The sequence below is a fragment of the Hylaeus anthracinus genome, unplaced genomic scaffold, assembly GCF_026225885.1.
Source record: "Hylaeus anthracinus isolate JK02 unplaced genomic scaffold, UHH_iyHylAnth1.0_haploid 12002, whole genome shotgun sequence".
NCBI classification, from domain to species: Eukaryota; Metazoa; Arthropoda; class Insecta; order Hymenoptera; family Colletidae; genus Hylaeus; species Hylaeus anthracinus.
The window spans coordinates 3,221,431-3,241,630 of record NW_026534349.1 but is presented as its reverse complement, the minus strand read 5'-3'; the positions used below and the strand labels follow the sequence as shown (position 1 = coordinate 3,241,630).

At 41.9% G+C, this 20,200-nt stretch overlaps 1 long non-coding RNA gene across 1 annotated transcript in view; it reads right to left on the bottom strand.

Moving 5' to 3' along the window:
- The window catches only part of LOC128891549 (uncharacterized), a 150,952-nt gene that overhangs the window by 20,461 nt on the left and 110,291 nt on the right, over positions 1-20,200 (bottom strand). The gene's annotated exons all lie outside the window — the stretch shown is intronic.

Here is a 20,200-nt window from a genome sequence, read left to right as displayed (position 1 = left end):
CTTCCACTTTATACAGACTGAAAATAACTGCAGTTTCCCGAAGCACCGTATCCCCGTTATTTTTAAAAAGGGTTTCGACACAATTTCCAGAACACGAGGCTGGAAGTGTATACTTGAATATATTAATAAAATCAAAGACAGACCGTTTGACCGAAGATACATTCCAAATAAATTCATATCAAAGTTCCTGTGTGTCTTAGCCTTCCTACGTAACCTCTCAAGGACTCAAGGGTCGCCTGAATAAAATATCGCAATTTTCTCTGAGCGTCCAAAGACTGTGCGGATCCGGAGACGGGAACGAGGAGCGTCGAGACGCGTCTGCCGACGGCGGAATTAATTTTCGACCGTGTGTCTCGGTGTATCGCGGCATGGAAACACGTCCTTACGTAATTCAAAGTCTGCTTAATTCGTCAGCGCCCGTGAGCCCTGTTTCTCTGTTTCCAACAGGGACCAGCGACGATTTCCGTTCCACATACGCAGCTGTGCGCCAAGGAGAATCAGGACGGATCCCTTCAGACGGCTTCTCTCTCGTCGGAGGTCATCTCGCGAGGTTACTCGTCCCGCGAGATGGAAAAACTTAGATTACCGCATTTATCTGCACTCTGGTTCTGGAACCTTATTCCACCTTTCTCCAACCCTTCCTCCTCCACCTCGCGGACGTTTCGTCCTCGACTCCCCATTCGACGACGTATCTCCGACAATTTTGCGAGACTCTTCCGGTTCATCTCTCCTTTTCCGCCTTCTCTCTGTTTTACTACGTCAAATATTGTCCGTTACCCCTCTCTGTCGAAAGGGTTGCGAGCTTTCGTTCTCCGATTTCGCCACGTTTCCGATTCTTCCCATTCGTTCCTAGCTGATGTGCATGTTCGTAGTTACGTACAGGGCGTCCAAACGGTCTGGGTTGGGAACCATTTACATTCTGACTTGAATTTTTACAATAGAGACGAGTTACTTTGCAGAGCAAATAGAAACAGTAGAGAATGGTCAGACGTGTACTTGGTTCACTTTCCTACGAAAACGAAGTCTTTTATTACAAAATTTCATGGATATTTTCTAACTGTTTTTGCACGAAGAATCATAAGTTTCTACGATCTGTTCGATATTCAGAAAAATGTTCGAAATTGCGAACAATCCTCAAACACATCCCTCGGTAAATTAAACTGCATAGTTTCTTCTTCAAAGGACTCTTTGACACTCCGATTCCTTCTTTATCTTAATTTAAAAATTCCCTTTAAATTCCCTGTATCGATGCGATCCTTTTCCCAAAGATCTCACCCTCCCTCGCCGTCCTTATCTCCTCCTCTTTCCTTTATCCCACGACGAGGCCACGACGAATAAAAGAAAGTTTCGCGGAAGCCTTCCTCGATTCGACTCTCTTCTTTCGCTGGATCCTTCCAAACCCTTTCAATCTTTCCGCGACCTACGCCCCGCACGCCGCAGATTTACGACGTGGAAGTACGTACTTCGGGAACCGTCGTCCCAAAAAAGTTTTCCTCTTCGCGCGTTGAGCCGGTTTAAGGGGCGCGCCGTGAAAAAAGGAAGAACTCGGGCACTTGGGTGGGAATCCCGTTCTTTAAATTATTCCCGTTCCACGATACACTCCGCCACGGTGAATTCCGAGACTCGTCCGTGTCGTCGTTCCCGCGATACTTTCTTTTATTTCCCTCGATCACGGCGTTCGCCATTCACAGGGAGGGAAACTGAGATCAGGGAGATTCGACCCAGGCACATCGTTCGACGCTTTGACACGTCGTGACTTGGCTTACAGATTGGCGAATCGTGTAATTTAATTAGGGAAGGATTTTGTTCGTTGTTAAGTGAACGATTTTATTAGAATTTTAAAGAACTGGAGCGTGAATGCTTTAATTATGGCTGAGACCTGCTAGCGACTTGATACCGCAAGGAAATAGAATTTTGAACAGACTCTAGCGATTTAATATTTCCGAACACGAAAAGTTGAGAATAAAATTTGAACAAGTAATCGTGAGGTATTTTTCTATATTTTAATATCTATCGATTGGAACAATTGAAACTTAATATCTCCGACGTAATTAAACATTTTTTTATACATACAGTATCATTCATTGTTCGATTAAACGTTAATAACAATTATGGTTCAGAATAAGTATCCATTCGAGACATTCGACGATAGTTAAATTAATTATTAACAAGACTTGTTATTCAAACAATGATGGGGAATATGATTTTGCTGCGATGTTAATGTTTCACGAATTATTTTCTCGATGGATTCACTCTTCTTCGATAGCGAGCCGCGACTAGTTGAATAAATTGTTAAATAGATTGCGAGTATATGTAAGGAAATGAAATAAATTCATATTTGTCTACAGCCTCCTCGCGTCAGCTCGTGTTACGGTTACTTTTCACCAAACGTTTCTTTCATAACGCAGTTGAATTTCGCATACACCCGAGCGGACGTGACCATTGTCCGAGAATCGCGGTCATTTTTTCCCTCACGGTCGATGAAATTCGAAAAATGGCCCCGCGAACCTTTTACTTACCGAGAACGGTCGTATGAAATTATTCCGACGGGCTCAGGAGCCACGTGTACGTGGGGTCGTTCATTCTTATGCGAATTGCACTTTTAAGAGTCTTCGGGTGCCGCGCCGTGGAACGGCCAGTTAAGCTTGGTCATTCCGCCAGAATCGGTCCCCCTCATAATCGAATAAGTCGTCCCTCTTGACCCACTTCCCTGACTTCGAACTAGACTGAGCCACGTTTCGGTAATAACGAGCCACTTTTTTCGAAATTTGTTCGCCAAGAGACGGAATTAAGGATCCCGAGTCTAGGCATCGAGTCAAAGCGCTTAAGGCAACAGAAATGAGCGACTCGGTGAATTGATTTAAACTCGAAATATGCCGCGAGGGTCAAGCATTTCCTGTGGAAAACACGAGCGGGACAAGAAGAGTCGGAAAAGTTGGCAACTTGGAAAAGTGGTCTCAAGAAAATTGCAGAGTCCTCGTCTTTTAATTTCAAACTCGTCGCGTCGGTTCTCAGCGTTGACGATGTAACGAAAGGCGAAAATGCCGAGTTCCCTCGAGAAGAGAACGAATTCGAATCTTCAGAAACTCCGGGAAATCCGCTGGACTACGACCGAGTTCATTTTTCAACGCTGCTCGAGTTGTCAAGTTTTTTCTGTCAACGTCTGGTGCATATCTGTTATCGTTTCTATGAGTCCCAAATTTATTCGATGCTGGTGTAATAGTGGAAATTATAAAAATTTCCTTCGTCGCGAGTAATAGCGAGCTTATAGTGAAATTTGATTTCCTTTGATTTCTTTTTAATATTCTACGATCGATTTTACTAGTTTCAAAAAATGCAGCACTGTTGGACTCAGATACGATAGAATCGTCTGAAAGATGGATAGCGAACGATGTACCACAAACGATACAATTTTCTATTTATCGTTCGATATGTTACCCTGAAGCTAGCCTGAGTCTTCGAGCAAAAAATATTGTATAATAGAAAGTAAATTAGCTTAGAAAAAAAGTCCTACCATTCTCCGTAACGACGGTGTAACGCGTCTCACGTTTGACGCAAGGACGAAACGATATCCAGCACGAAGTTCTGTCCATTCATCACACTTCCTGGATTTATCCATCATTGTCTGTCGCCTTTTCCGTCACTTAAACAATTCTCCGAGGGGTACGCGAGGAACATTTCGTTATTATTTACAAACCCTAGAGTTTATAGCGATTAAACCAGAGTTTTCGAGTAACTAATTTAACGTAATCGGAGTTAAAAACGTAGTGTTTGCCAAATGGAAGCAATATACGACTCGATCTGATGTACACGCTGCACGTTTCCGATTCAGGGGGGTGGATAGCAGCCACGCGTGTTAGATATAGCCGCGCATAACAAACCGGAAAGACTGGTATATATTACGTAACTGAAAATGGATGCAAACTACGTTTGTCGGCATCGAGGTTCCGCGAATGCCTTCCGAAGCACTCGACAGGGAGGAAACGAAGCTCGTTTATTTAGCCATTCGCGGGAAAATCCCCAACGTCGATGTGTACCACCCATCCTACCGTTCACAGCCGCGGGATTCTCACTTCGTGCTCATGCGAATTGCACTTTTAAGAGCCATCGGGGATCGTATCTCGGACGGCAGCTAGTTAAGAGTTTGATTGCGGCGAAACAAGCCGCTTTCGTAATCGGATGAACGCGGCCGTCTCCAGTTTTCGACTCCTTTAAACTTGCAGACAGCTCTGCGGATAATTCGCGGAGACCGAATGATGATTGCTTGAAATCGCAGCCACGTTCACCGAGACAGTCCATGGCAAAACGGTTTGCTCCGCCATCGACGAATTGTAATTGAAACGATGTCATTATTATATTATTTTTACTACGAAAGCGACAGATTCGAAATTTAAATAATCAACGTATGAATGTCTTTCGAATCCTCTCTCGTATGATAAATTTTAATATTTGATTTAATTACCCTCATTCTCCTGCGTCAGTTATCGACCAAATAATTTCAGTCATTTCGTATTTTCGTTTAATAAGTTCCACTTTCGAGCGGTCAACAAGTGGTTGTGTATGATGAAAATCAGATGAAATGCTAGAATTCTTAACAAATATCGATGTTTCGAATTCCCACTGAATCATATAATAAATTCTGATATTTGGTTTCACTTGCCAACCGAATAACTCGAAATATTTCATATTTTTCGTTAGTTTCCATTCTACCGGATCAACAAGTGTTTACGTGTCATAAAAATCATACGAAAATATTGGCATCGCTAACGATACGTAAAAAGAATTAAAAAACTACAATTAATACCCGCAACGTCATCGTCAATGGTCGTTTTAAAAATCGACAGCACAAAGGAAACGATTCAACATTTCGCGGAAAACTTCCGCGACAATTCTATCAGTGGCTCCCGTTGCGGAAATTTTCCATTCTGTGACATTACAATTTTCCGAGCTGAAAAATTAAAGCTGTTTTAGTTAACGCGCCACGTAAAAGTAAATCTGTCGCTGGTATTTATTTCTCTCGCTTTTAATAAAATTATTACCTTTTGCCCAGCTGCCCGATGGCTCTTTTAGTATGTTTAAAGTTCGAGTTCTAGCGACAAACACCCCATGGAGTCTACGCGTTTCTCGCGGCTGGATTTTTAGTTTTCAGTAAGAAAATATCTCGACGTTTAAGAGGTGTTTTTCAGGTGTACTTGATTCCCATCGTGCTCCGAGGAATTGTTTTCGTTGCCCTTGTGCCGGCTATAGGACCCTTTCGAGAGCTTTTTAAGACGGAGTAATCGCGGAATTTTTCAGAACGGGGCGTCGAGAGGACTTATGATAATAATTCGGTTTTTAAGTCGGGACCAGACTCGCGCGTGCTTTATTGAATTTTTCTGAAATTTTAGAGAGTTATATTTAACACTAAGACCACCAAGATTCGATATTTTATGTCTCATGTTGCATTACGTAAGTGTGCAAGATCTAGTTTGCTCTATTACCGTTATAACATCGACTAGATATAAGAAATAAAGTTGTCTATTTATACAGACACTGCCATACAAAACAACTGAGCGCAAGTCTTTGCGTGCGATATCTTTAAAATTAGAAAAAAAAGAGAAAGTAAACTAATTCTTTAATAAAATTAAGTTTCCATTGTGGTTATATGCCTCTAAACTTTGGTAAATCCGTTCCTAATAGTCGAGTGATGTGAAAAGTTAAAAATATCTGGTCGATAGTTTCGGCGTCGACACTTAAAATTGGAATATTCTGTAACTCAGAAACTCTGATACGTACGGTTCGTGTTCGTGATATATTCGTTACACGTATCGGTGTTTTGTTTTTTGAAGTATCGTTGCACTTTTATAAATCACCGTGCCCGGTACTAACGAAAAATAAATGAAAAACTGTCCGCTCAACATAGGTTTCCAAAAATCCACTTTGATGGAGATACGCGCAATCTGTTTTATACATGAAAACCAATTGTATAGAAAATGCTCTACAACGTATACCATATAGATGTGACGCACAGGTTGACCTACAATATATATTCATTTTATCAATACCATTGTTATTCCGGGCTGCGAAGATCTCGATTCTACAGTGGAATGGATGGGCAGACGTGTCGAACATCTTTTAGAGATATTCCGAATACACGTATCGCTCGAAATAGCCATTTAACTCTTTCGCGGATCTAAATTAACAGCTGTATATTTATTGTTATACGATTAAACCGTTCGTTCGATGTAATAGAATACTATTCCGGGTTGTAACGATTTATTAACCACGTTCTGTTTTATCGATTCACCCGACACTTTCTGTTTATTTTCGAATTGTAGAATCAAAAAACGTTTAATTGTTTGTCGAGACTATTTACTTTAGTTAGTACTTTATTTTCGAACCGAGATTCTTCGAGCTTCTTTTCAAGTCGACCCACGCGTTACACTATTCAAGCAAATAGGACGGTGTAGAAAAACGTTAAGTACGTTCGAGGATCATTTGTCGTGGAGCCGTAAGAAAAATCATGAATTTCCGGCGAAACCAGCTTCCGACGCTGTCAGCAACCCCTCGAGTGTTATCGATAACAGTAATTCTCGTAAACATGCCATCGTAGCTGCTTCTGGGAAAAGGAAACGAGAACAGGATCTCGGATCCGCTCGTGTTTAAGCCTCGATTTATTTCTTTCGCGCACTCGCCCATGTTTTCCAGTTATCGCTTTGAAATTTTACCTGTCTTCTAACGTGTCGACGAAAACAAAAATAATCATTTAACTGCGCCAATTCTCCGAATCGAGTAAAATTGACAGTTCGAATGGCGCAAAGTCGTGGACGAATAATTTCCAAAATCCGTGTCGTTATTACTCGGTTTTCTTTTTCAAACCAAATAGAAGGGCGATCCGGTAATTGGAGCTTTGGATCGGTAATACCGAAATTAGGAGGCTCAGGGGCGGATCGAGAAATTTCGTTTCCAACTGGTATTAAAATCGTTAGTGCTGAGATGATTACCAAGCTGCAGATTGTGAGAAATGTTATAATTGCCAATTAACGCGTATTAATCTCTGCGAACGCGCGTTTTGTTTATTACGCTAAGGATCATTCCTGGATGATAGAAACCCGTGATACGTCACGGAGTGAAACACCTTTAGTCGTTACTTACAACGGAGGAAACATACAAGTCTCGAGAATTGCAAAAATAACAAGTTTTACGATATCGTTGGTATTACTGATCACTCGCTAGATTTAGTTTAAAAAGTTGGTACAGAGGGGGAGTCCCAAAAGTTAGTTCTGATCCGACATGTAAATATATAATTAACGTTTCTTATGTATTACTTTACTTATCAATATTAATAAATAAATAAAAAAAAATATATATATATATAGGATGGTTTATTTCTTTCTGATACTCTCCATCAGATATGTACACATGTACACAATTCCTGATTATAACAAAATATTCCCAAGTATCCACGATCGTTATAAACAATATCGTTATTCCTCGCCCCAAAATCCGTATCGTAAAAGAAGAACTTTCGTCGCGATTTTAAAGGAATTTAGCCGCAGACAAAGAATGCCACCGAAAAAAGATTTCCGTGGACGGTACGCGACGAAAAACTCCGTCCCGGTGTTTCGAGTATCGGTTCCCAACGAGGAGGTACCCCAGAAATCGTCGAAATTCAGTTTACACAGCGCCGAGGGAGCGTTGCTCGTTCTTGCGAGGATAGACGTGAGGCTACTACGAATATCGACTGACGAACCTTGCATTGATTTCTTCCCTGACGTTATCCCGCGAGCGTGGGTAACGGGATACGGGATTACGTGGTTTCAGGGATGTTACAGGATTAGGGCAGGTTGTATCTCGAAACCTGCGATCCTCTAACGCGATCCCTGGCTATACATCGAACGATATCAGCCAGCCTGCTAATTAATTCGAGCGAATCCATTGGACACTTTCATATATGGACAGTGCACCTGTTAGATGCCTCACGTGGATGATTGTGTGATTAGGGAGGATTAGGGATGTTGTCTTCTTAGAAACTCTGTTAGGATTTGGAATTCCCAGTTTGATTTCGATGGAGAGTCTCATCAGATTGGCATCAGGAAGATCTTTGAGGTGTCTTTAGAGTCCTTTTCAGTGTTTGGGCAAATTTCTTTGATGAAGAAAATATAAACTTTATTTTCATTGTAAATATGCACTGTAATAATCACTAATCGTTATCATTTTTGGAACTCGTATTTATCTCTGTATTAGTACAGTACGAAACATGTTTTGTACAAATAGCGAACGACCAAGCGTGAAAATTCGTTTTCCATCTACGTAGTGTCTCATCTGCGTTCTACGCTCAATTGGCAACCGCTTGGCAACGTTTTCGGGCTGTTGCAAAATTCACGTGGTCGAAATTGCTTTCAACTTGTTGTTACGTTAGCTTTAATTTCGCTACGTCGATCTATAACCAACCGTGACAATATAGGCGGACAAATTCGTAAAAGGAATATTTACGGATCTTTCATTCTACATCATTAGTAGTTTTACGATTCGTTTCCGCGGGTAAAAAATACGACTGCGGAGAACGAGATAGTAGAGGTATCAAAAAAGCTCGCGAACAGACAAATAAATAATGATAAATGCCCAGTCTCGAGCATGAAATATTTATTACGTTTCACGTTTCTACTTTTTACTTTTAAAACTACAAATACTCGAGTTCTCCTCTTTTTCAAGTAAACTAGCTTTGGTGTTCTTTAATATAGCCTACTGTCTACGATGTCTAAAGTTAATTTTAATTGAATATCCGTTTCCATTTCCACGAGAGACGTTCTGATCGGAATTAAAGTGCTTTATTCGCTTATTCATAATAGCAATTTCCTCTCTCGCTAATTGCGTTGTATCCACCATCGATAGAACGATGGTTGAAGTTAATTTTAGTTTAATGACCGTTCCTGTTTCTATAATCGACATTCCGTTGAAAATTCGCTTCTATTCTAACTACGTTCTAATGCCACGAAAAATTCGTTAATTAATCGCTTCTCGCAACGCGTCAATCCATTTTCAAACATTATATACCCGAAGCTGTACAACGTTCGGCCAGTTCTTACGTACACAGGCGAATTCTATTTACGTTAAATCGTTTGTGCAAACCTGTTGCGATTCTAATTAGGAAACAAACGAGCAGAACGTTGCAGCCAATCCGATGACTGGAATCGACGGCGGTTAACGTTTCTAGCAAACATCATTCCCCCAGACGATTAATCGTGATCGCTAGAACCTCCAAATATCCGTTACCGATTCCGTGATACGTTCGACCAATGAGTCGCGACGCTTACTATCGATCCTCGAGCACGTTCATAATTATTTTCACGCGCCTCGCTCGGTTTCTGTGTGTTTCGAACAAACATCGGTTTTCGCGGAAAGACTCGACCCTTCGGGCACGATGAGCCCATATATGCATTTCGACGGAAGCCGAGGTTGCGCGCCGCGTTGTTTTAACGAGCTTTCGATCAATTAATCAGGACGGTTAAGAAATCGTATCCTTTGCACCAGTTCAGGACGCACGAGTCTGTCGAATCATTTTCTATTCAAATTCGATTCGTCCTGCAACGCGTCAACTGTTGCATCGTCCCCTTACCACCGCGTTACCTCAAAAAACGAATGCGAACGGACCGCAATTGAAAAGGATCGAGGATCGTCTCGCACGGTGCCAGTAGGTCAGAAATTCAATTCGTTTACATATTACCGGGTTGCGTAATCCGAGGGTATTAAGATTCGGAATTAAACGTGTTCAGCGCCCCCTTTATTGTCTCTGAACGAGCACATGCTATGCGGAGGCGTTCGAGCGGATTACAGGCGAATGTTCCTAAATTACACGGCTGCATTAATTGCGATACAGCGCGAACCCAGCTCCCGGGATAGGTTTGACCTCGCGCCTGGTCGCCGTAAAATCTCGCGTTTCCCAGAATTTCATAAGTTACTCCCCCGTCTCCTCCTCTCCTTCCCCCACCCCCCTGCATTGTAATTTCAAAACTCCCGCGCGCCACTGTCGTCTTAATTAACTGGATCTCTGGAAAGAAGGGCGGAATAACTGAGAGCCGGCAAAGTTTTACGACGCTCCGCTCGAGATTGACGATTCTGGTTACCGGTTAATTATTTCACGCCGGAAGTCCCACAGGAGCGCGGTAAACAGTGCATAATGGAGGCTGGAGAGATCGCGTCCTGAACTCGAGCATCGGTATTTTTGGAAAGAAAATGTTTTCGCACCGTTGACAGGGACCGTGCGTTATACGAAGTAACGATTGATAGTATTGCCGCGATAAAAACGCGGTTTACGAGGTGTACAGACTGGGAATGGCAATTTTTATAGCTTTTATAGTACTTCTTGGGACCTGTGCGCCTTTTTTTTTTTTTTTTTTTTTATTCATCTCAAACGTTCCAACTTCGCTTCTTCGATGTTCGAGCAAAGTGACCACGAGAATTTATTGTTTACTTGAATCAAACAGTTTTATTCGTTCTATCTGAAAGAACGATAAAATGTGAATTAATCTTGAAATCGAAAATTGTCTATCTATTCTTAATTCCTCGCTTAATCGAATACCGCGTGTAAATACGAATCTACGACTGCAAAAAAGTAATCGCTATTTACGAAATAATGTATTCGGAACTTTCCGCGAGGGCGATGGAAAATGAAGAGCAACGGGTACATTCGCGCATCCCGTACACGTGCAAATTTGAAAACGTGCGAAATTGATCGACAAGCGAGACTGCAGCTCGTTCGCATAACAATTATTTTTGCCGCGAACTGAGCCGTAATAATTGGCGTATTTCGCGTGCAAACAAACGTGGATTGTTTCGAGCCGTGCTTTTAACCCGACTTGACGCGCATTCTGAAACGAACTCGCACTTGAGTGTACTTCTTCTCTAATAACGAACGCGGCAGTCCGATAAAAATAAATACCGCCTCCGGAATTGAACACGTTTCCTACTGAGATTTTCATTTTTCATTAAGCCTATGGACGGCTGAAATAATGTCCTGGATCGGTGCGCGTCGCAGAGGAATTGATTCCATCAACGAGGACCCATTTAGTTGCTCGTTGGAAAAGTTATTTCGTAGGTTTGCTTATGAAAGAAAAACAATTTATCATGATGAAACCATGAAATTTCGACTGGTAATATATATAACTATTAGACTGCAAATCCTTATGCAAAATAAAATCTTTGTAAATGTACTTCTTCTTATGAATGCATGAAAATCCACAGTTCGATAATGATGATACCATTTAGAATGAAAGTTGGCTAGTCAAAGATACAATTCATCATTGTGGTGGCAAAAATACGAAATTACTTTCCAAGCAACCCAACATTATTATTCCCTTTTGGATTAATGTTTTGTCATCGAAGCAAGCAAAATGATAAATTTAAATTTGTATTCAATTAGTGTAGGAGTCTAAACGAAAAATAAAGGCACGGGGATTCGAAGCCACGATCCTCGGATCGACAGTCGAGCTCTTTACCTACGCGACCAATCCCGTACCCTACTTTTCGTGTTCTTATTTGACTCCTTATTGTTGGGTATGGGAGGCGCGGATACTACATTAGAGATATTTAATGAACGCAAGTAAAGGATGGTCTCTCGTTCCTTATTAATTTCCATACAAATGGAGTAGCGAACTGGCAACGATACAGCACCAAATATAATTGTAACGTTAATTAACACGTACGCTATCATAATTACGTTACTGATAAATTTAACCGTTGCAAGCAGCTAACACCGTGCCCGATAAGCTGGAGAACTCTATCACGTGGAATTTGCAAATCACTGAAATCGCTTTGTACTGTAAATGAGCACGCAACTCTTGCTTGTAAACTTCCAGTTAATAACTAGAAACGTGTTCGCCGATTGAAATTAAAAGTGAATGTATAACTGTACACCGATTAAACGTGCAAAAATTCACAACTCGATAAATATAAATTCCGAGGATTCGACTGTTATTTTATGTAAATTTTCGGATAACGTTAAAAATGCGTTATATCTGTAACTTTCCTCTATTTTAACGCGAGATGTTTGTTGAGATCAAATAACTTACACTCGATTATGTAAAATAATTTTTGTATGCAACAACACGAAATTTTCAACTGTCTACCACGTCGAGTATAGTTCGCAGGGGTGAGTCTCGATCATTTCTATAGAAGCTCGCATCGATTCCCACTGAAATTATATCGAAACAATCGAACAGTTGCTAACTCTTCGACGGAGAAACGAATCCTTAACAATTGCTTTCTGTTTGCCAGTGAATTCTGCACGGCCCGTCTTCTTTTATTTTCTGAGACGGCGAAACGAGATCGCGGTTGGGAAAGAATTTAAATGAAACCGAGCTCTTCCATTAACGTTGATGAGTCGAAAATATTTTATGAATTGCTGCGGTTTCCACGAGATACGGATAATTGCGTAAAAGCGGACCCTCATTATTGGCGATCGTGCTTTCGTATCGGAACGTTCTCCTCGTTTTCTTCGACCGTTTCTGCTTTTTACGCCATTTATTTGTCTCGGGTAGTCGCCGAGACAGTTCTTTGGCTGCGTTTGGGGAAGCGATCCATCACTTTTAACCGCGATTATCGTCGATGATTGATTCGTCATGATCCTGATTAATGGTCGCCATTTGTTCGTTAATCAACGCCCTCGGACGTGCTTTCTGACGATCGAGATTGACGATTTTGTCAGGGTATCGAAATATTGATACTGATATTTCTGAAACTAACGAACCCACGATCTCGACATATTTTCACTGTTCACTTTTCATTATTAAAAGAGACAATGACGTCGGTGCTGCACCGTTCGTTTAACAAATTACATCCGGTCACGAGTGACGGAGTCATTTCTTAAATTGGATTTTCCAAACGCAGCGAAGACAACGTTAATTCTGCGAACATTCGTTATTAATCAAAAGACAAACTTCCCATTGAAGCTGCGAGTCCATTTTATATTCTAGTTAAATTATCGTCGCGAGTGGTCTACAGTAATCCTGCAGTCTTCAGACCGAATCATTCACTCTTTATTCCGAGCGGTTTATTTAACAACGTCCACACTCCCTTCGATCGATCGTTATTATGAATTACAGGAATAAAAATAACAACGCAAATAAATCGAAGTCTTTCCACGAGGTTGTTCAACTTATTCGCATTGTTGCTTCGTATAACCTGATTTTAATTTCCCCGAACGTCGAAGCTTATTGTGGCAAACCGAGTCAACGTTAATTAAACCCCTAGCGATGAAGACTGACTCCATCCTTCGAGTCCGTCTTTGTTCGTTTCAACAGCAAGCTTCCTTTATCGAACACAATAATTCCATGAAATGACGGGAGTGGAAATTAATCAGAACGCTTAATTGTGAAGATATTTTTAACGCGACGAGGCAAGGAGAATTTCGTCGTTTTGCCAGGGAGGAATCGGTGTACCGGTTGCAACTTAGCGACCCGTAGCGTGCAAAAAGAACTGAAAATCCGTCGCTAATTAGTCGCGATGCAATTACGGGCCAGATTAACGACGACCGCGATAGTTTTTCGCGACGCTCGCCCTAGGTTAACGAGCATTTTCAGCGTGCTGTCGTCGTCCTTTCGTCGACGTTACATCCGCGTTGGCTCGTCCTCCGACGTCGCTCGAATCGTTTGAAAGATGGCAGAGACGCGTTTCCGCTTCCCCGTTGATAAACGATCGGTACGTTTGAAGCGCGTTTGTAAAAGTTACTCGCGGGAGCTGCGCTTTCGCTTCATTTTCGTATTCCTGTCGCCCACGACGCTGTTCATCAAACTTTGCCACCGCGTGGACACCCTCGATCCTGTCGAATTTTATCGCGCACCCGCCAGACCACGGAAACGGACGAAATTTGATCAAACTTGAGGTCTGGCGATGTTTCGTTCGTTTTAGCTGTCATTTAAATTCCAATTTTTGTTTCAAGGAATGAATTCCTTTGTTCGAAGTATAAGACACGTATTTAGAGTAAATTAAGTAGCAGTTTGAATACGAATACATTTGAACGGTGTTGGCACCCTCGATGAAATATAACGAAGAACAAATGTCAATTTAGAAAATCAAGAAGGAAACAACTCGAATAATACTACGGTCGAAAGCTTTGAAATAAATAAAAAATAAAAATTCAATAGCTCAACTATTACCGATTCAGCAATCTGTAGAATTTTTACTACAATTCTCCCAACCTTCCGATATTTAAATTGGACAAAAAGCTAGTGTCAGTCACCGATGACTGACGTGGCACTCAACGTGTCAAGAAATTTTTGGTTGATTCTCATTTAGCAGGTAAATTAAAAATATTGCTACGAGAAATATTTTGATACCGAATATTCCCCAAATGTAAATTTAACTCCCTATCCAAAATAACAGAGAAAATATTCGATTCTAACCGCTCCTCCATTGGGCAAGATATCGACTCGATATTCGCGCACTTTATTGTTCAAAATTGAAACGGTGTGCGGTGACACGGAAGATTCATCTTGATCTCTTTTAACACTTTTAACCGCGACGGTCAGCGACGAAGAAGTAATTGAAGGAACTCGTTTCGCATCTGTTTACTAACAATCTTCAAAGAAATGTAACCGAGGAGTATTTCACTTTTCATCAGAAAGCTTCAAAGCTAGGTAACACAGGGAGTTTTATTCCGCCCCCCTATCGTCGTTTGAATACCTTTTTCCCAAACGTCAGAGGGATATTTTAATTTTATACTCGGTTCTCAAAGATACGCGTCAAAAGAGATGCCCGGAGTGATGGCGGGGCAAGAAGCGAGTTCTCGTTACAAACGGAACAAATTTAACTTTTTCCAAGAGCACTTAGCCGACGAGGGAGAAAAAAGAGAAGAATTTCAAAAAAATTTCGTTCGCGATTTACTGCGCGGGAAGTATTACTCCGGAATATACCGTGGGATATATTCCTAGCATAGAAAATGCTCTATGATACTCCTCGGACGGTGTTATTTTAATACTTGCGCGTAATTAACGTGAAAGTTAATATTATTCACGGGAATGGTGCGGTCCAAGTTACGCGGATCATATTTTCCGAGTGTCTCGCGATAACTTTGAAGTTGGTACAAGTAGCTAGTAGCTGTGCAGTTTTAAAACGCTATTCCAGGGAGGATGGATATTTTCTGAATCGTAAAGAGTTCAGGTTTCGTTCTGTAATACATTGTAATTGTTTTATCATATATATATGTTTGTTCCCCGTAATGTCTCTAATTTTTGAGTAAGGAAAACTTTTAATTCTGCCATAAATATCAAAAGCTCCGGCTCGTTAATTACGCAGACGTAAATACCTGGCTGTCCAGGCCAGCAGAGTAATCGTATCCAGCAGCTTAAGGAATTTAATAACTTCATTCGAGTTCTCGCCTGGGCGATACGTCTGTAATTTTCTAGAAGAGCGATTCGGGATAACGTTTCCAGATTAAAAGAGCCCAAGACACCGCCACGGGATAAATCGTCCGGGCACTCGGAATGCATAGTGCGCAGCTTCGAGGATAATTTCATCTCGCATATCCACGTTAAATCTTCCACGCAATGAGGTTGTCAGAAACGTTTTCGTTACCCGCAGACCGTAAATCCGCGCCCGTTGCGCTTTGATATTCGTCTCCTAATTCGTGCCCGAGACTCGTTCGTCGAGGTGAAATGTATTTTTAATAACCGCTACCCGTTAGTTACCCGTAGACCGAGTTACCCGACGCTGTTGCAAGCTTTTCTAGTGCAGTTTGTAGGTAGACGAACGAGTAACCTTGGCTGGTCAGTTGATAAGGATTTACAGCAGAGCACCGAGTAACGAGTTGGCAAAACAAGAAGATGCATTTTATATTACCGCCTGTTTGCGAAGCGAGGGTACGAGCGTCGGGACTGGGGGGCGCCAGAGAAGAGGGAAAGCGCTGTGGTAGCGAGGTCAGAAGATGAAAAGCGTTACAGTGAAATCACAGAAAATCTAAAGCGCCACAGTGGCGCCATTAATTTTCAAGCTCGCCACGCATGGAAACAACGATCTCGCCCGGACACTGTTTGAAGCAAATAAAACTTTCAACTATTACTCCTACTAATTTATACACATATTCCAATTCGAGGTAGAACTTAACGAATCTCTTTCTTTCCCAACAATTAATTCTGGCCTGAAAAGGTTAACCTCGCTCTCGGACATTAAAGCAGCCCCTACTTCGAAACAATTCTACTACTTCGAGATATTCACCGCGTGCATTCCTCGAACGGTTTCGAACAACGTCGATCACAGTTGTTCCAAAGGAGGGTGTCGCGCAGCTTGTAACCCATCCCAAACGCCTCGCGTTGGCAGTAATTTTTCAAGAGTACATTTTTCTAGGAAAAGTGATTCCCTGCCAGATTATTCCGTATTCATGAGACCGATGCGGGCGGATTTCTTACGAGTTATAGACCGACGCGGAAGGAGAGACGGGTGAAAAAGGGGCGACGAGGTAGAGAGAGATAAGTTTTAGCCGAGCCAGAGGGGCTGTCGTGATCTTGTTACGCGAGTAAAAGCTCGGAAGGTGGGTTAGAAAAGCTCTAGATGCCAGCGACCATCCACGGGGATGAAAAGGAGAACCGAGCTTGGGCCTTTGAGAGACAAAAAAGCGTTACATAAAACCGCGGACGGAGTTAAATGACCCGTTATAAAAACAACTCACGTCGTCGTACTTCATTTTTCAACCTATTTAATTAAAAAAATTCTATCCAAATATATATTGTCATTGTCTCGCTTTTGGAATTTATTTGTTTCGGTTCTTTCCTTAAAAATTCCTGTCGCTGATATCTGGGTGAACGGTGGCGACCAGCGCGTTAAAAGTTTTTTGAAATTAGATCACGTTTTCTGGAGCCAACGTATGCGCAAAATTCTGGTCTTCTTCGGACGAAAAGAGAGTTCTTCGTAGACTAAAAAAGGGCCAAAGCTTCGACCATAAAGGCTACTTGTTGAGTCACGGAGAATTTAATCAGTCCGAAGTTCATCCATCTGCGAGTGAAGAGCAGATAACGTCTGCGAGGTGTGGTTTTATCGAGACCGCTGACCCGTGGACGAGGTCACGGTAGTTTTCTGTGCAGAGTGTTATTAACTCGGTGGTTTGAGAGAGACCGGGGAATAATCAACCCCGTGGTACCATTCACGGTACGTCGAGGCCTTGCGGGGCCATCAGGAACACTTCCAGTCATATTATTTTGGTGTTCTTAGCAGTAGTCACCTGGCGTTTCAGAAACGTGCAGAAGTTACCACCCGACAGCACCCGGTCTACAAAGGGCTCGCCCTGCGGGGTTGTTTCTTGAGACAAACGACCCATACCGCAGCGTCCTGCACAGCATACTTACGAGTATGTCTTTTAAGCAGCACACCCAAGGGCTGTTCATCTTGATTCCGCGATGATTCTCGATTCCTTTCTTTGTCTTTTTATATTTTCATTTTATCTCTCGCAGGAGAGGACGAAATTAGGAAATATTCAATTAGGTCATCAATGGAGAAAACTATTAGCGTTAAATGTTGACTGACAGACTGATGGATCATTCACATGGAAATGTCTGCAGGGCTAAAATTTCGTCTCGAGAGACGATTGGAAAGTTCAGAATCTACCATTTGTCGTATAACTTACTTTTGTATTCTGATGAAAAAATTTACGAATTTTATCAGGATTTCTTGTCGTTAACACTTAGCCCTCAAAATCAATTGTTGAAGTTCCATATTATATGTTGCATTCTATGTTCTATGTACATTATAATAGTTTGAATGAATTCTCCTTTCTTTTTGTAGAAACATTCGACGTTTACTTTTGTAACTTTGTCCGAGCTTTATAAACCTCACGAACTTCCCTCTTAAAGATGTATCGGATCGTTTTCGCCAACCCTCCCTCTTTCCAAGATCAAGAAGGCGTAGAAACGCAACGGAATTCGTCCTGCGTGCCGAATGCAGTTTTTCCATCGCTGTAACCGCCGGAATTCGAGATGCTCGACTTGTGCGCGCCGGGACGATGCGATCTCGGCGTAATTTTCGCGGAAATGTGCTCAGCGAACCCAGTCGCGGAGAATTCTCTTGCTAATTGGCGCATACATCGAACTCCGAACTGCTCCGAGTCTACCGGTATCGCGAACATTGTAATTAAGAATTCACGTACTTTGCAACTCGGCGAAGCCGGCGACTTAACGAGCTCACTTTCGCTGGGACCGAGTACCCGCCCGTCGATTTAATCAACGCAAAATTCACGCGATGCTCGGGCATAGTTCGCGTCACAAGGACCGTTTAATCGACAGCCCCAATTTACTCGAGATTAATAAGTACGAATTCGACCGCGACGTTTTAGTGGAATCGACTGGCGTGTGTCGTTTTTGTCGTTCTCGAAATAAACCGATTATTGTTCGACGTTATTTAGTCCCGCTTCGTTACTCTATACATTCGCCTAACTGCAGCTGCGTTAATACAGTCGCTAGACTGTGGAATTAATGCATTTATGGTGTACGCAAACGTGAAACATGCACATACGCAGAATGAAATACTAATACTGTTACATTAATTAATGAAATATATTCCCCGCACGTTTTCCACGTGTCCTCGGCATTAACATGCGCCATAAATACACGAAATCCGCAGTCTAACTACCAGAGTTCGCGCAGAGGTATTATTTTACACCTGGACAAAGCTTCGCGAGAAAGGAACCTCTGCATTTTTTTTTTTTTTGTACTTATTCTGAAACACGCAATTACTGCCTTTCCGATTGTACCACGGTGTTCGTTGTGAGATGACGCTACTTTTCTACTTTTTTCTTTTTTTTTTTTTTGCGACCATCCTTCTTATTCGCGAGATAGTAAATTCGCGTAACGAGCTAATTAATTGTGCCTCGAACGAAATCTCTCGCATAAACGAACGTCGCCCCCGGCGCTCGCGCGGAGGATAATAAAAGCGTATTAAATTCGAGGGTAGGTGCCGGAGCATTGTTCTCGCCGTTGAAACGCGTAGACAGGATTAACGTCGCGCTGGGCGAAGATGAAATAATTTATAAAACTAACTCCGAGCGAAACGGACACGTGTACTCCCTAATAAAAAAAAAAAAAAAGAGGAATCTTCGCCGGTCTTCTTTCGACTTAAATATGGCCCGATCGTCTGAATTTTAATTAAACGACCAAAGCGGTGTCACCCCTTCAGCCTGTTGCAACGCGTATCTCTATTTCATCTTTATAAATCAGACATCGTTAAATCTCGTTGTCTCCTTTCCACATTTCTCCATCATTGAACATTGGGCATACTTTGTTTCTCGAAATGTACACGACGGAAAAATTTTGTTTACGAGTCACTCGGACCGCCGTGCTCCATTAGGCGAGGAATTTTTCCACCACCGCCAATTAACCCATTTCTAACAACGTCATCTTCGCGGTGGAAGCGAGATACGACACGCGAGATACGTTCCGGCGCGTATGTGCCATTCCTGAAAAGACGAGCATCGGGGGCGAGAGAGATAAAAAGAGCGCTCTTCGTATCTCCCGTCCACCATGAAACTGGCAGTTTTTCGTAATTAATACACTTCCGTCGAGAGATCTAATTTGCGAACCGAGCCAGTAACCGCTGGGACGAGGAATCGTACTCGGAAATCCGATTACAAGGTTGAATCGTTCGATTAATTTAAAACAAACCCCTCGAAACGATAACAACAACAGTTGACCTTTGGACAGTAATTCCTTGCTATTGTCTTCTCCGTTTCTAAGCATTGCATTTTAAGCGGACATTTCAAGGATCGCTGTGACGTTAATTAAGCACGCTTGAATCGAGTCGTTCATCTTTTTCTTCTTGTTCGTTTCTGAACACCGGTTTTAATATCGATCGTAACTAGACTGCGAATTTTATGCATTTGTGACGTACAGTATAATAAAAAAAAAGAGACGCTACATGAAAAACGTACAAAAATGATACATAATAAATGTTGAGTTTATTCTACAATTAATTTAATAATATTATTATTTCGTCTTGCATAAGTGCACCATTACGCATGCCTACGTGGTTACGTTTAGTTTATATCAATAAACAATCTTGCGAAAATGATAAGAAAAAATTCCAAAGCCGTCTCTGCCTGTAAAGTTCGACGAGCATAACTCGCGACGCTCTACCCGAATTTTCGAGAAGAGGAAAACGCACAGGTGATGACGCAAACGTGGAAATACGAGCTTATTTACAACCGAGGGGGCTCGTTCGCGCGTAAAATCCTACGTAACGA